This window comes from Tupaia chinensis, unplaced genomic scaffold, assembly GCF_000334495.1.
Source record: "Tupaia chinensis unplaced genomic scaffold, TupChi_1.0 Scaffold000365_1, whole genome shotgun sequence".
Classification (NCBI taxonomy): domain Eukaryota; kingdom Metazoa; phylum Chordata; class Mammalia; order Scandentia; family Tupaiidae; genus Tupaia; species Tupaia belangeri.
In genome coordinates this window covers 2,657,211-2,672,098 of record NW_006159862.1, presented here as the reverse complement: position 1 = coordinate 2,672,098, position 14,888 = coordinate 2,657,211, and the positions used below count along the sequence as shown (strand labels likewise).

At 52.8% G+C, this 14,888-nt stretch overlaps 1 pseudogene; it reads right to left on the bottom strand.

Annotated features, from left to right (window-relative positions):
- Nucleotides 1–6,541: 6,541 nt before the first annotated feature.
- Nucleotides 6,542–9,212, bottom strand: LOC102470860 (40S ribosomal protein SA pseudogene; annotated as a pseudogene).
- Nucleotides 9,213–14,888: the final 5,676 nt, after the last annotated feature.

The window sequence follows — 14,888 nt, the reverse complement described above, 5'->3', positions numbered from 1 at the left end:
ATTTTTGTAAAATATGCCTCAGATAAGGGACTGACAAACATGATTCACTGGGAACTCAAGCGGCTTACTTGAAAAAAAAAAAGATCAACCCAATTAAAAGATGGGAAAATAGAGACCAGCAGTTGGCGTAATGGCTATGTCGCTGGACTCCCATATAGTCGACTGCGGTTCGAGTCTCAGACCCGGTGTCTTAAACTCACGCCGGGCGTGTGTGTGCCCAAGATCCCAAGAGGAGAATGGAGGAGAAGGGATTGCAGCGTGGCCATCTCCCCTGGGGGGTGATTTCTTGCTTCCTGTCTCTCTTTCTGTCTTTCTGGTGAGCTCATGCACTCATGGCAGAATGAAGCAAGCCAGGATATGAAAGAAAGAGAGTCTATGTATCCACCTAATATATGCCCACTAGCCACACTCTAGGGTAGAGATTGAAATTTTGGAGGTCATAAAAGCAGTGAAAATAGTTATAGATGCTGAGAGGCGTGACATTAATACGACACAGGAATGGTTTACCACCTGTGGATGACAACATGTATAGATAGTATTCTCAACTGGACTGGTCTGAGGAGTATTCTCTTTACAAGTCAAATGATGGATAGTGATTGAATGTTTAAAAAAAAATGAGAATAATAATAATAATCTGAAGAAATGAAAAGCTATTTGACGACGGTGATGGGGATAGTAATATCTTTGTCTCACTGATAGGCATGGTAATCGTGCTAGAAAAAGAAATGTTATACACTGTAAAGATATATGTGATGCAATGTAATATAAAATATAATCATAACGTTTTTATAAAAAAGGAACCCCTGTATCAGAATCTCAGACCCAAACATAGGGTTTAAAGGTGGACTCGGTAAAATTGCTTCCTGTTGGGGGATCCCACATACCAACCTAAGGTGAGATCTCTGGAGATGTGCACACTGCCAGCCACATCGTAGCCACTGGGGAGATCCTACCTCTGCTGGGGTCACGGCCCGCCTCTGCCCTCCCTTCGTAGACTCCTCACAGCAGTGGCCCCTTCCAGAATGTCCCACTCATGGCATCTCCAGATCTTGAGCTGCCTTTGATGGTCTTCCTGAGCCTTGCCTGTGATGCCCAGAGCCACGCGGCATCCTTCACGAAATCCACCTCCTGGGGTTGTCCTTCGGTTAACTAAAAGCCGGTTCCGTTGCTTAAGACCAAAGACCTCATCTGATACCGTCTCCATTCTGCCTTCTACCTTAACTCACGCCCCAAATCAATAAGCAGCTGCTCTGCACACCATGCTGCCTTTCAAGCCGTTAGTAAAAGAATGGAATGGGCCGATCAGGTGGCGTGGTGGTTAAGATGGCTGGATTTCACATGGACAGCTCTGTGGTTCGAATCCCAGACCCTGTGGCTTGGAAAATATGCCGGGTACATGTGCATGCATGCCGAAATCCCGCGGGGAATGGAGAGAGGATTGCAGCATGGCTCTCTCCTCGGAAGGGTGACTTTTCACTTTCTCACTTTCTTCTTCTCTTTCTCTCTGACAAGCGCACGTATTCTATAGCCAAAAAAAAAAAAAAAAAAAAAACACGTATTCTATAGCAAAAAAAAAAAAAAAAAAAAAAAATATAACAATAGGAGCAGCCAGTGGCATGACGGTTAAGGCACTGGATCCTGTATGGCTCCAGTCCCAGACCCCGAAGCTTGGAAAATACACTAGGGGGGTGGTATGATGGTTAACGGCACTGGAATCCCATATGGCTGACTGCGGTTCGAGTCCTGAACCTGGTGGCTTGCTTTCACACTTTCCCCCTCTCTCTGATCAAACTGGAAAATAATAATAATAACAATAAATAAAGTTAAATAAAAAAATAATTCTTTAAAAAAATGAAAAAGAAAATATGCTAGACATGTGTGCATGTATGCCCAAAATTCCCCCCAAAAAAGAGCGTAACAATTCTCTCAAAGGTGTGGTGATCTTCTCTCCGTCCTGGGTGCTTCTCCATTAATTTTTCATTGTTTATCACTGAAGGGCACACACACACACTTTTGAGGGAGAAATCACTCCCTAAGAGGCCTAGTCAGGCCACAATCCTTTTTCCTCCAGTTCTCCGTCCACCGGGATCCTGGCACACACTCACACACACACTCACACGCAGCATGAAGCCCGCAGGTCAGGAGTTGAACCACAGTTGGCCACGTGGGATCTGGCTCCCTCTGCCACGCCCACCGCTGCACTGCAGGGCCAGCCCTCCATTGGGTCTTGACTGGCTCAAGGAAGGAGCTGGCAAAGGAATGCCCCAGTCTTATTTCACTCTCCCAGCACCCTCCCCACCGTGCTGCGTGTGCGATAAATAGCACGCCACTTCCTGCCATGTTCCCCAAGTGTTGCAGAAAGAGAAGCCTTGCCACCTCGCTGGGGACCGTGTCCTGCCCTTGATGGCTCCTGGCCTGATCAGTTGGGGCAAGACATCTCCATCAAGACTGAGATGACAGCTGGCTCTCTGGCGCCCAGGGCATGAAACTGGAAGTCAGAAAGCCAGGGTTCGAATCTTAGCCCCTTCATTTTGAGTTAATTTCACCCTCCTCGGGGCCTAAGTTTTTCAACCTGTTACACGGCACTCATAATTCAGCGCCGCGCCACGGTTACAGCAAGGCACTGGGGCAGCGGCCAGTCCCCCTGGGCGCTCTGTTCTTTGACTTTCTTTGTGTTCTTTTCTATTTTGACATGGGGCACATGGCTTGTCGGGGAGAGAGAAAGTGAGAACCCACTCCCTGAAGAGGAGGCCATGCTGCAGACCCTTCTCCGCCATCCTCCTCTTGGGATTTTGGGCACACGCGCACACACGCCCAGTGTGTTTTCAGGCCGCTGGGTCCAGAATTCAAACCACTCAGCCGACCGTGTGGGATCCAGTCACCCTAGTCTCTGTGCCACTGGCTGGAGCCTGCTCCTCCTGCTTTTTAGACAGGGTATCTCTGTATGAGCCTCTTGACTCGGTCTCCCAGCCGGGACTGCAGCCACACGCCACCACACTCAGCTGGGTTTTTGTTTTTGTTTTTTTCTTTACTTATTTCTATCATGAGAGAAACAGAGACAGAGACCTTTGACATGGCTTCATCATGCCTTCATCCGCTGCATGTTCCAGCCCGCCAGGACCACGGGTGCTCCCAGCTCATTCAGGTCAACCAGGACTCTCTATCTCTCTCTGTGTGTTTCTCTGCTCAAATGAAGAATAAATGAATAAAATTAAATAAAAAGTAATTATTAAAAAACGAATTAAATAAAATGAATAGGGGCTAGCAGGTGGCTTGGTGGTTAAGGGTGCTGGACTCCCACATGGCTGACTATGGTTCGAGTCCTGTACCTGGCAGCTTGCTCTCTCTCTCTCTCTCTGTCCCTCTCTGGTTAAATTGAAATAAATAAATGAATGAAATAAAGTTAAATAAAATAATTTTTAAAAATAAAATAAATAAATAATTCCTAGAAATAAATAAACCAGAGGTCAGCAGATAGTGTAGCAGTTCCATCGCTGGACTCCCACACGGCTGACTGCAGTTCAAGTCCCAGACCTGTGGCTTAAATCTCACACCCGGCACGTGTGCATGTGTGCCCAGGACCCCAGGAGGATAATGGAGAAGCGATTTGTAGTGTGGCCATCTCCCCTAATGAATTCTCACTTTCTCTGTCACTGTCTCTGTCTCTCTCTCTGGCAAGCACACATACCCTAAGGCAAAAAATATATATAGCTAAATCCTATTAAATAATAATAATAATAAAAAATAAATACAGGTCCAAGGGAGTCTGGGATCAAATCGCTACTCAGCCCCTTCTCAGCTGTGTGACCTGGGACAAATTGCTGTCCCTCTCTGGCCCTCACACTGCCTGCGTCACTGTGCCGAGCGGTGGAAAGAAAGCACTTGGCGGGACCAGCAGTTAGCGTAATGGCTATGTCGCTGGACTCCCACGTAGTCGACCGTAGTTCGCGTCCCGGACCCGGTGGCTTAAAACTCACGCTGGGCGCGTGTGCGTGCGTGCCCAAGATACTGGGAGGAGAATGGAGGAGAAGGGATTGCGGTGTGACCATCCCCCCGGGGGGGTGATTTCTCGCTTTCTGTCTCTCTGTCTCTCTCTGTCTGTCTGGTGAGCGCACGCGCCCTATAGCGAAAACCTTTCCCAAAAAAAAGAAAACACTTGGTACAGGGCCTGGCACTGAGCAGGCACTGCCCCGGCACGCAGCGCTGCTGGGAAAACACAGGGCCCGACGCCTGGCCACGGCCGGGGTTCTAGGCCTAGGCTGGTACGTGGAGTCTCAGGGTACCAGTCCACCCGGACTCCACGGGACACGCCTCCAGACCGGCCCTCCCGGCTGCCTTCACCGCCCACTGGCCTCTCTCACTCACCGCCTGTGCTTCCAGCCCTGCTCTGTGGCACAGGGGCCTGGGTCCAGGCTGGGCCATTCTGGCCACCAGGCTTGGGAGAGGCCCTCGCCGACACAGTAGTTAAACGGCAGAGGTGGTGGGCGGGGAAGGGGGCAGGAGGCCTGAGGCTCAAGGGCTGAGAAGATGCAAAGGCGGGGCGTTTTAACCCCGAAGAAGGCACACACTCCAGCTCCCAGACCTGCTCTGCCTCCTTTGGCCTCCTCCTCTCTCCCACCCTTCCTTCCTTTGCTTCCATAATATTTTTTTTCTTAGTTTGCTTGCCATTGATAAATCCCTTGTCTGCTGCAATTCCTTTCCCTCCATTCTCGCCCGAGGATTTTGGGCACGCACGCACATGCCCCTGACATGATTGTCAAGCCACCAGGACTGGGACGCAAGCTGCATGGGCCATGTGGGAGCCCAGCCCCTTAGCCGCCACGCCACCTGCTGGCTCCTCCCCTCAGAACTTCTTCTTTTTTTTAAGAATTATTTAACTTTATTTATTGATTGGTTTTTAATTTGACTAGAAAAGGAGAGAATGAGAGAGAGAGGGAAAGGGAGAAGGCAAGCTGCCAGGTCCAGGACTCCAGCCACAGTCGGCCATGTGGGAGTCCAGCGCCCTTAACCACCACGCCCCCTGCCGGCCCCCTTCCATAACTTTTTAATTCAAGGGAAATTCAAATTGAGGCTACAGAGCAGATGTCATTATTAATGTTTGTACATGGGGCCAGAGCAGAAAGATGAGAACAAAATCGATCCCTGTTCTCTCCCTCCGGGCTGAGCGAGGAGCCGCCCACACGCCCAGGCTGAGGCAGAGACTGAGCCAGCTGGAAGCTGCCCACCCCAGCCCCTGCAGTGTCCTCCCGGCCTCACATCTTCCTCGCACTCGCCCACGGAGCAGAGTGGGCGACAGCTCCAGGGTGGGGAAGGGATTGTCCTCCCTGGACGGCTGCTGCCACGGCTTCCCGGACAGGCCTCAGTGTGGCTGCCAGTCACCCTGCACAGCCTGCTGGCTCCCACCTCTGGGCCTTCGCCTGTGCCATGCCCTCCACCCGGAACACCTCTCTCCAACCCTGAGGCCTCTCCGGCCGTGGGCCTGGCCAGTGGCTGACAGGCGCAGGATTTGGGAAGGTCTCCCACCCAGAGAGCCTTCTGTGATGGCCACAGGCTGCCTTAGGGGCCTTCTCTGGCTGCTTGTCCTCCTCGCACCTGCCCTGCCATCCCCGATGAGGAGGGCGAGGACGGCTTCACGCGTGTGTGTGCGTGTTTTGCTACAGGGAGCGTACACCCATTAGGGAGGGATGGAAACAAAGTGAGCACGCCCTCCCCGGGGATGGCCGGGAGGGCCACCATGCCTTCACCTCCAACCTCCTCTCAGGGTTTTGGGCACACACGCACATGATGAGCCTGGCGTGTTCTTCAAGCCACTGGGTCCAGGATTCGAACCGACATCGACCATGTGGAATCCAACGCCTTACCCTCCACACCACCAACAGCTTTTGTCTGTGTCTCAGACCCGCGAGCTCGGCCCATAGAGGATCGGTAACGGGATAAAAACCAGGATGCCCGTGGAGGCCCCGCAGAACCACGCTGCAGCCTGTGTTAACTGAGCACGGCTGGGGGCGGGCGCGGAGGCTGAGCCCGACGCCTCACCAGGTGCTGGGTGCTGCTGCAGGGCTGAGGATGCAGAGCAGAGCCCGGGGCTGGTGCAGCTGACAGTGACCAGGACCTCAGACCTGGGGAGCCCTGGAGCCCCTGGTACTGCCTCTTGCTGGCAGGGGCTTCATGGAGGACCAAACGAGATGGTGGCGCCCCATCGGGAGCCCTGCAGGGACCTGGAATCACAGGCAGAATCAAACCCACAGCCCTCTCACGGCCGCTCGCCCCGCCTCCACCTTGAACACTGAGCCTCCTCCATGCAGCCCCTGGCTGTTCCCTCCGCCCGCAATGCCCTTCCCTCCGACGTCCAGGTGCCTGTCCTGCATCGCTCGCGGTCCGTTTCTCAGAGTCCCCGTCCACTAAGCCGGGGCCTCCTGGGGCCAGCAGGTGCATGGTGGCTCACACACCGGACTCCACGACTGATCATGGTTGGAGTCTCAGACCTGGTGACTTTTTATTTTATTTTCCTTACCAACCTTATTTCCACTTTGTATAAGAGTCTGTGAAGAGCAGACTTAAGACCACTCAGGGGTTGTTCCCACCCATTCAGTGGCCTGAGCAGTGGGGGTTGCAGGCCAGTCTTTGGTGGAGGCTGAGCACTCCAGTCCTCAGTAGGGAGCTGCCGGGTGGGCACAGAGGGCACCTGCATGCCATGCGGCGACCTCAGGCTGAGCAGCAGTCAACTCAGGAGCTGGAGCAGTCCGTTCACCCCGACATTCCTCCTTGGTCACAGCCTTTTCAGCTGCAGCCTGCTCCTCCTCTTCAATCTCTTCAGGATCTCTGCAGAAGTAGAGCTCAGGCCTGACCTCCCACGGGCGCTCACGGGAGATGGTGCCATACATGCGCAGCACCTCCCTGGCCAGCATCCACCGCATTGGACCTACTGAGTGAGCTCCCTTGTTGTTGCCTGGGATGGCGATGTCCACACAGTGCAGAGGGGAATCCGTGTGCACAGGGCAATGGGAGGTGGATTAACAAGACGCCTCTGTGAGAGGCTGGGGGTTGGCCCTGGGATCAGTCACCACCAGAAGACGCGGCTCCAGGAAGGCCGCCTGGATCTGGTTAGTGAAGGTTCCAGGAGTGAAGGACCAGCACTAGGAGTGGCTCCAGCGGCAGCAGCGAACTTCAGCACAGCCCTCTGTCCAGTGTTCCTCTGTCCAGATCTGACACTGACGTCGGCAGGGTTTTCGATGGCAGCTATGGCATGAGTGCGGCAGACGCTTCTCCAGGGTCCTCTTCAGAGTGTGACGGAGAGGCCATCACTTTGCCTTTTGTGGCTGTACTGCTCCATTCGGAAGTCCAGGTTGGTGCCACCTAAGTGGGTTCCTGCGGCAAGGGATTTGACGACAGCCTCCTCCTTCACCTGCAGGACACCAAGGCACTGGACGCTGTGGGCGTTTCCCTGTAAGTCACGCTGGGAACCCAGAACAACGCCGTGGACGCTTGGGCGGGTAGCGCGAAAGGCCCTGGTGACTCTCTTTCCTTCTTTTTAAAGAATTATTTTATTTGGGACCAGCAGTTGGTGTAATGGCTACATCGCTGGACACCCATGTAATGGACCACAGTTCAAGGCCTGGACCTGGTGGCTTAAACTCATGCCAGGCGTGTGTGTGTGCGTGCCCAAGATCCCGAGAGGAGAATGGAGGAGAAGGGATTGCAGCGTGGCCACCTCCCCTGGAGGGTGATTTCTCACTTTCTGTCTCTCTGTCTCTGTCTGTCCTTCTGGTGAGCACACGCGCCCTATAGCAAAAACCTCTCAAACAATTATTTTATTTTGTTATCATGTTTTAAATTTGACCAGAGAGAGACAGAGAAGGAGAGAGAGAGAGAGAGAGAGAGAAAAGGAAAGTGAGAAAACAAGCCACCAGGTCTGTGACTTGAACCACAGTCAGCCATGTGGGAATCCAGCACCCCAACCACCATGCCACCTGCCAGCCCTAGTGGCTAGCTTTCTCACTTCCCCCGTTCTGTCTCTGCTGAGTACACATGCCCTACAGGAAACTTAAAATAAAAGGAAAAGAGAGGTTCCACCGCCCCATGGCTCCCCGCCCCCCCCGCGGCCCTGCTCAGTCCCCGCCATCCCCACAGGCCTCTTTCCTTGCTGTGGTCTCCTCCCCTCCTAGAGGGCGGGGGCTTCCATCTGTCTCCCGGGCCTGGTTGGTTTTTAGACAGTCTATGACGGACCCACGTCGCCCCGGTCCCCTGACCCCGCCTCCTGTGTTGGAGCAGCTTTCAGCAGGCCGGTCAGCAGCCGGCAGCCCCAGGGCTCGGTCAGAGCTGGCACTCAGAGGGGTCCTGTGGCAATGTAGAGGACCAGGCTCCGGTGAGTGGCATCCCCTCCAGCTGCACCTGCAGCAGCAGGCCCCACCTGGAGCGTGTCGCCTTCGGGGCCAGGCCAGGGTGACTGCCCTGCGGCTGGGGGCGGGGCGGGGAGGGAGCAGCACCAGCTCCCAATAGGGCAGGTGCCTGGTCCTTCCTAGGCCTGCCCATGGCCAGAGGGTGCCTGCTCCCCAGCCGCAGGCCCAGATGGTATTGGTGCACCCTGGAGCCTCCCAGCTCTGAGTCCACCGGCTCTCGGCCCTCCAGGCAGAGGGACAGGGACCTGCAAGTCCTAGTCGCGTGCTTCTCTGGCACCAGGGCCCAGAGAGGTTGGTGTCTCGGCTGAGGTCACACAGCGCATTGGGGCAGCATCAGAGGATGCAGGACTCCTGGGCCTGCCTGAGCATCCGCTAAAGGCCAGGTGTGGGGCCCAAGCTGTGCCCAGGCCGAGGTGTCGGGCCCACAAGGAAATTCAGCGGCCGCTGCAGGGCCAAGCATGTCCCCACTAAAGTCCTACCAAGTGGGCCATGGCCGCTCCTCGGCTCGGCCCGCCTGTAGTGCACTGTATGAGCCCTGCGAGGCACTGCCGTTCCTGAAAAAATGGAGGTCGCAGCCCCTCTCCTGGGACGCGCTGACCACCCCCCTGCTTTTCTTCTTTCAGTCAGCCGGCTGGTCGGGGCGGGCGGGGCCGCTGAGTGTGCCTAGCCGGGGTTCCAGTCCCAAGGCCACCATAGCAGCTGAGACCGGGTGCCCCAGCCACTGCTGAGCCTCCACTTCCAAACGCACCTGGGAAATGGAGGCGCAGACGCGAGGCTCCCGCAGGTGGGGAAGGCCCGGGAAGGCCCGTCCATCGCGGCTCCTGGTAGGTGCCCATCCATGGCAGTGGCTCCTCCCACGCACGTCGATCACCGGTACCCCGGGCACCAGCAGTGCGCTCCTGGCCCATGGTCACCAGCAGGATAGCGAGCCACTGTGCCCCAGCCTCGCTCCCACCTGCTCCCCCACGGACGGCTCCTGAACGATTCCTGTTTGCCCAGCGGGAACCCGGTCTTCACAGCAGCCTGGGGGTGAATCAAGGCGCAGGGAGAGGACCTGGCTTACCACCGACCACAGGCTAGTGAGCCCACAGCCAGAGTCCAGCCCATGTCCGCCATGCCCGGATGACTCCCTCCTCCCTTAGAAAACTGCCAGAGGGTGCTGCACTGGCCAGAGGGAGAGAGAGAGAGAAAGAGAGAGCACCCCTGTGCCCCATGGGAGATAGTCACGCCACAGTCCCGTCCCCTACCTTTGGGCACGGACACACTCATGCCCAGCGTTTCTCAAGCTCCAGGCGTAGGACTTGAACTGTGCAGTCAGCCACGTAGGATCCAGCGGCTTAACCACCACGCCACTGGCTGACCTGACCCTCTTGCTGCTGCTTCTTTTTAAAAAAATAATTACTTATTTAACTCTATTTGTATTTAGTATTATTATTTTTTTTAAATCTGACCAGAGAGAGAGAGAAAAGGAAAGTGAGAAAGCAAGCTGCCAGGTCTGGGACTCGAACTGCAGTCAGTCATGTGGGAGTCCAGTCCCCTTAACCACTACACCACCTGCCAGCCCCACTTCTTTTTTTTTTTTTTATTTTGCACTAAAATTAATTTGTATTTTAATTCCACTTTCCATGAGCTTTATGAAGTCTTACATTTACATCAAGAGAAGCCAAATATGATAATATTCCAGTATTTGAATTTTTTAAAAAGCGAAACAAATCAAATAGTGACAGAAATCAGAACACTTGTTGTCCTTGGAGGTTTTGACTGAGATGTTTCAAATGGGAGGTTTAAGATATCAAAGAAATATTTTGCATCTTGATTTACATAGTACATGTTTTTTGTCAAAACTCAGTGTGCTGAATGGTTAAGATCTATGCATTTTATCATATCCAGAGTAAACTTCAATAGAAAAAATATAAACACAATGTAAGTGCACAGAAAGCAAGCTCATGTAATAGAGGGCTAATCTTTCAAATGGACAGTGTTTCCAGAAGTGAACAAGAAAAGGACTACCACGCAATAGCAAAACAGACAAAGTATATACAAACGGTTCCGAGAAAATGCCAATGACTCTTTTTTTTTTTTTTGAGAGGTTTTTGCTATATATAGGGCTCCTTGGTTCCCTCTCTCTTACCCTCTGCCACCTCCTGTTCTCCTCCCACACTTTCTCTGTTATCTATGTTTGCTTTCTATACCATTTTCCCCCCACATTTTATTGAATCACCAAAGACCCTCATCAATCCAAATACCCTCCTAGCAAACACATGTGACACATTTCCATGAGCACAAGTCTAACTTTACGCATCCTATCAAGTAGCACCTAACTGGGGCTACATATCCTACTGCAGTCATTGAATAGATATATTTTGTTTTCCTGAAACTCTTTTTTGTAACTCAATTTACATTCCTTCTCTAGGCATCATCACAGCACACAAAATGCGATCTCCCATCCAGTACACACTGCATAGTGACTCAATCATGCACATTACAAAAAATATAAATTTCCACTTCTAGTTGCTAGAATTAATTCCACCCCTCTTTCTGACCCTCTGTCCCTTCCCACCCTCCTCTCACACCACCTCTAGTGTCCAAAATTGTCCTCCATTCCCTTCCCACCCACATTGCATTGATCACACAATTTCCTACATAACCTGACTACTTTCAAAGGTGAGTTCCCTCGTTACTACTAAGAAAACCAGTTTTAACTTAAATCAAAGAACCGCCAAGGAACTTTGCTTAAAGCCCGGAAACAGGTTAGGATTCTGTTCAAATGGTAGGTGCATGAACCTATCAGTCTCATATACTTTTATCTTCTGTTCTGGTTCAATTTTCCTGATTAAATTCTGGGATATAGTATTCAACTCCAGACTTGTCCCTATGATTAAGTTAGCTACTTTCTCAGTTTTTGGACTCTTATTTCCATGTATCTGCGTTTAGTTTTCCTGATACAGCACATCCTTGAGAACTTCTTGGAGGTCTGGTCTGGTGCTGGTAAATTCTTTCAGGTTTTGTTTATCTGAGAATGTTCTTGTCTTTTCTTCCCACCTGAAAGATAATCTTGCCGGATACAGTATTCTTGGCTGAAACTGCTTCTCTCTTAACACTTGGAATATATTTTCCCATTCTCTCCTCGCTTTTATTGTTTCTGATGAGAGATCTGCTGTTAGCCTGATGGGATGTCCTTTGTAGGTAACTTGATGTTTTTCTCTTGCTAATCTTAGTATCTTGTCTTTGTCTGCAGTTTTGGTCAACCTGGCTATAATGTGTCTTGGAGAAGATCTTCTAGGGTTGATTCTATTTGGGGTCCGTTGTATTTCCTGGGACTGGATCTTTGAATGCCTCTCTAGGTTTGGAAAGTTTTCTTGCAGGATTTCCTGGAATAGATTATCAATGCCCTTATGGGTTTCCTCACCTTCTGGAATGCCAATTATCCGGATATTTGGACGTTTGATGGTATCCAGTACTTCTCGCATATTATTCTCAAATTTTTGTGCCATTTTCTCAGCCTTCATGGTGGATTTTTCTAGGCCAGCCATTTTCTCCTCTACATCTGAGATTCTATTTTCTGAATGATCTAGTCTGCTTTTAATGCTTTCCAGGGAGATTTTGACTTCTTGTATTATAGACTTCATCTCTAGCAGTTCGGTTTGAGTCTTTTGTAAAGTGTGTAATTCCACTTTTAGATCTTGCAGGAATTTCCTCATCTCTTGGAACTCGTCAATCTCTTTCTCCTTTCTCTTTAGTAGTTCATTATCTCTCTTCTCTTCCATCTCTGTTAGCTTAGACATTATGAATGATCTGAATTCCTTATCAGACATTTCCATGATTTTCACCGAACTGCTTGTGGATGAAGAGTTACTCTTTTCCCTAGGAGGAGAGGTATTTTCTTGTTTTCCCATGTTTCTCGTGATCCGGCGGTGATTTCTTGTCATCTGATGAATGTTGTGTTTTCTTTCAAATTCGCTAGCTCTTTTGTTGGAGGCTGAATTATTAGTAGAAAGTCTTCATTCCCTTAAAAATCTAGTTCACAGTAGCCATGTGGAACCTTATCCTGAAGGCCCGTAGCTTCTTCTGCCGCTAGCTCTTTTGTTGGAGGCTGAATTATTAGTAGAAAGTCTTCATTCCCTTAAAAATCTAGTTCACAGTAGCCATGTGGAACCTTATCCTGAAGGCCCGTGGCTTCTTCTGCCGCTAGCTCTTTTGTTGGAGGCTGAATTATTAGTAGAAAGTCTTCATTCCCTTAAAAATCTAGTTCACAGTAGCCATGTGGAACCTTATCCTGAAGGCCCGTGGCTCCCAGCCCCACTTCTTAATTCCCCCAAAAGAAGTGACATGCGCTCTGTCCGCTGAGACAGACTGCATCCCCCCAGGGCTGTACTGGGGAGACAAGGTGGCACCAAGCCTGCCAGTCCCTGAAGGGCAGAACAGTGGGGCATGGGCTTAAAGCCTAGGAGACCTGGGTTTGAACCCCACTGCCCCACTGCCTAGTTGAGGGACCGTGACTGAGCTCCTGCACGGTGCTCGGCCTCCCCGTTTATAAAGAGGCTACTTGGAGCCAGATGCCGGTGCCGTGGTAAAGCCAAACGCTCTGCAAGCAAGCCGGGGAGGTCCCTGTCCACATCCGGGGCCTCCGACTACGCCCGCACATGCGTGCCCTCCTTCCCAGCTGGCTGAGGCCGGGGTGCACACAGCGTGACGCTCCTGTTGGGGTGCTGTCGCTCTGTCTCAGTCATAGAAGGAACATAAACACACTTCAAAACAAATAGAAATTAAAGTGAGGCAGGGGGCAGTGGGCGGCATGAAGATTAAGGCACTAGACTCCCACATGGCTGACGGCAGTTCGAGTCCCGGATCTGGCGCTCGATGATCACACTGGGCCTATGTACTCGCGTACCCCATGCGCCAGAATGAAGGACAGGGGATTATGGCATGGCCGCTCCCCCCGTGGGTGACTTTTCACTATCCTCTCTCTGTCTCTCTCTGGTGAGCACATGCACCCTATGGCGAAAGCCTAAAAAGAAAAAAGAAAAGAAAAGCAAGAGGTGGCCCAGCAGATGGCAAGGTTGGGGAGACTGGATCCCACTTGACCGACTTCATGGTTCGAATCCTGGACCCAGGAGCTTGAAAATCACACCAGCCATGTGTGCCCAAAATCCCATGAGGAGAACAGAGAACGAAGAGGGGACTGTGGTGTGCCACACCTCGGGGTGCCGTTTTTTCTTTGTTTAGTTTAGTGAGGAGGGTCCCTGCCACACTCCCAGCCCCAGCTCAAGCTCCAGGAAGCGGGACCTGCTAGAGAGCTCTCTGTGGGTGCAGAAGCCACAGGAGGCAGGCGCAGGGGCCAGGGGGGAACCACACGGGCCCCCGCGAAGCCATTTCCGCGGCGAGCCCACACCACGGCCACCACAGCCGCCACCAGCCCACGGCAATTTCCGCTGCGGCCTCTCCCCAGGGCAGGGTCTCCCACCAACAGCCGGCCGTCCCTGCCAGCACCTGCCCCGCCCCAGTGGGCCCTGCAGGAGAAGCTGGCAGCCTTCCTGGGTGCTGCATGGGGTCTGTGTGGAAGAGCCACAGAGACGCTTGTGGTTGGAGCTCGTGCTCCTGTATTGCAGGTTCAAATCCTAGCTCCACCACTTATGAACCCCCGGCCTTCTTAGTCAAATGGAGCTAACGTTCCACTGTCCCCTCCAGTGGCCTGGTGGCCTCCTTTCGTGGCAGAGCCTAACTTCCTCCTACCTTGGGCCCCTGCACTCCTTCCTCCTTCTGGAACTCCTCTCCACCCCTCCCTCTCTGCTCATGTGACCCTGCTCCTCCCATGCCTGGCAGGGCCCCTCTGGCATCCCCTCATGGCATTCCTCTCCAGGAGCTGAGTCTAGTCTGTGATGGCCTTTACCCTATCCCTCCTCCCCGTCTCCCCTTCTACAAAACACAAGACACAAATTCTCGCCTCCTCCCTGAACTCCAGGGCCGGGAAAAGTCTGGCACTGAGTATGTCCTCAAGAAATGCTTGCTGGGTAAACAAATGGCTGCCCAAAATACTTGTCCTTGGTTAACGCCCTGCTCTTTTGGTCTAGCCTTAAATGTCACTTCCTCCAGGCAGCCTTCTCTGATTGCTTCCCGGATTCCTCTTCTCAGAATCTGCCTTCTCCCGGTTCTCCGACACTGCCTTGCTTCACTGGGTGTAGCTGTCCTGTTACCAGGACCCGTCCGTCTTTGCCCCTCGGATTTGCCTTCCCCACACTCGTCCGGGTGCCAGCCCGTCTGCAGCGAGGCAATCAGGACCGGAGAGGAAAGACGGGGCGGGGACGCACCAGGGCGGCCCGGGCGGCGGCAGGAGCTCCTTGGAGGGGAGGCGGGCCCCAGCAGCCGCACTCCCCGCGGGAGGAGAGGGCAGCGGAGGCCCGGCCGGAAGGCGAGGAGGAGGGGCCGGGGCGGGCATTTCCCGGGGCGGGGCAGGAAGTGCACGGCGGCGCCGGGGCAGCGACAAGGGGC